The 2,178-nt window shown below is 46.1% G+C and overlaps 1 pseudogene; it reads left to right on the forward strand.

Annotated features, from left to right (window-relative positions):
• Positions 1-759: 759 nt before the first annotated feature.
• On the forward strand, positions 760-1,943 carry LOC144223659 (large ribosomal subunit protein eL8-like; annotated as a pseudogene).
• Positions 1,944-2,178: the final 235 nt, after the last annotated feature.

Here is a 2,178-nt window from a genome sequence, read left to right on the forward strand (position 1 = left end):
ATTTTGGGGGGGGGGTCAAATGGCCTATGTTAGAGACTGAGGCAATGACGACAGACCACTTTTCTGAGCTGCACAGGCCAAACCCAAGGCCATCCCATAGCTGGACACTGTGATCTCTACTTCAGCCCACTGGGGCCCTGGTGTCTCACCTGTGTTGTTCTTGTATTTATTTTGGCCAGTGTGTTATAAAGGGAAGAAACTTTAACATTTTTTTCTTTCCTTATTTTCTATGTCAGATTTTACTGATGTTTGGTGATCAGTGTGCAAATACCATAAATAATTTGTATATGGGGGCACCTGGGTGGCTCAGACGGTTAAGCGTCTGACTTCAGCTCGGGTCATGATCTCAAGGTCCATGAGTTCAAGCCCCGTGTCGGGATCTGTGCTGACAGCTCAGAGCTTGGACCTGCTTTGGATTCTGTGTCTCCCTCTCTCTGTCCCTCCCCTGCTCACCTTCTGTCTCTCTCTCAGATCTCTCTCTCTCAAAAAATAAAAATTAAAAAAAATAAAAATAATTTGTATATGACTCTTAAGCATGGACTTCTAATGTCATGTTAATACAATTTTTCTCTAAAGCATTATTCTAACTACCTTCCAATTAAAACTTGGAGGCAATTTTCCCCCCAAAATGAAAATCTCAAGTCCTAGTACATTAAAATATTGGTCAGTTTTGGGTCTTTTGTGGAGAATTTCAGAATTTGATGACATAGCCCATAAGAAAGTTAATAGGGAAAATGAGATTGTCTGGTATCAAAGAGAATGTCACAGGTTCACAACTCCTATGGGTAAAGCCAAGACCGAATAAACAGATTTTAAAAAAAGTTTTTTAACGTTTATTCATTTTTGGAAGGTCTTTGCCAAAAAGAAAAAGACTATTTGCCAATTTGTTGTTTTTTTTTTTCTCCCACCACATTCAGCTGCTCAGACTCAGGTGACAGATAAGTAGAGTTAAACTGACTAGGGCTGGGGTTCTCCCAAGTAAGAGGACTTAGGAGCAGAGAGGATAAGGAGTTGATGATTACTGAAGTGAATTCCAGTGAGGAGGTCACTGCATCGTAACGAGGTGGAAGGGAGGCAAAAAAGCAAGGAGGGTTACGGGCAGCGGGGGTGGTGAACTGCTCTCTCCTCCTGCCATCCAACAGCCCAAAAGGAAAGAAGGGTTAAGGAAAGAAGGTGGCCCTCTCCCCTGCTGTTGTGAAGAAGCAGGAGGCCAAGAAAGTGGTCAGTCCCCTGTTTAAGGGCCAAGAATTATAGCATCGGACAGGACATCCAGCCCAAAAGGGACCTCACCCTTTTGTCAGATGGCTCTGCTACATCCAGCTGCAGCAGCAAAGGGCTATTCTCTATAAACGTCTAAAAGTGCCTCCAATGACTAACTATTCACCCAGGCAGCTACCCGACTGCTTCAGCTGGCCCACAGATACAGACCAGAGACGACACAAGAGAAGATGCAGAGATTGGTGGCCCGGGCCGAGAAGAAAGCTACCAGCAAAGGGGATGTCCCCACTAAGAAGCTGCCTGTCCTTTGAGCTGGAGTGAATACTGTCACCACCACAGTGGAAAACAACAAGGCTCAGCTGGTAGTCATTGCACACGATGTGGATTCCACTAAACTGGCTGTTCTACCTGCCCTGTGTTGTAAGATGGGGGCTCCCTACTGCATCATCAAGGGGAAAGCCAGGCTGGGACATCTGGTCCATGGGAAGACCTGCACTGCTGTCGTCTTCACACAGGTTAATTCGGAAGACAAGGGAGCTCTGGCTGAGCTGATGGAAGCCATCAGGACCCAGTCCAGTGACAGATACGATGAGATCCCCCATCCCTGAGAAGGCAGGGCGCTGGGTCCAATGTCGGTGGCTTGCATCGCCACGCTGGAAAAGGCAAAGGCTGAAGAACTGGCCACCAAACTGGGCTGGGTGGACACTGGAATTTTCTGTACATAAAAGTAATACAAAGTTCTCTTTCAAAAAAAAAAAAAAAAAGACTGGTGGACGGAAGAGCTAGGAAAGTAGAAAGTGGTTTTTGGAGAACATGTGGGAGGTGGCAAAGTTAACAGTGACCAGGTGACATGCAGAAAGGATTGTTGAAAATGAGGTCGAGGAACCAGGTCCAAGGTGCTGGAGTGAACATCTGGGTCATGGCTGAAAAGCCTGATGGAGAGGAAGGTAAGGAGAGTGA

The sequence above is a fragment of the Crocuta crocuta genome, unplaced genomic scaffold, assembly GCF_008692635.1.
Source record: "Crocuta crocuta isolate KB4526 unplaced genomic scaffold, BGI_CrCroc_1.0 scaffold70, whole genome shotgun sequence".
NCBI classification, from domain to species: domain Eukaryota; kingdom Metazoa; phylum Chordata; class Mammalia; order Carnivora; family Hyaenidae; genus Crocuta; species Crocuta crocuta.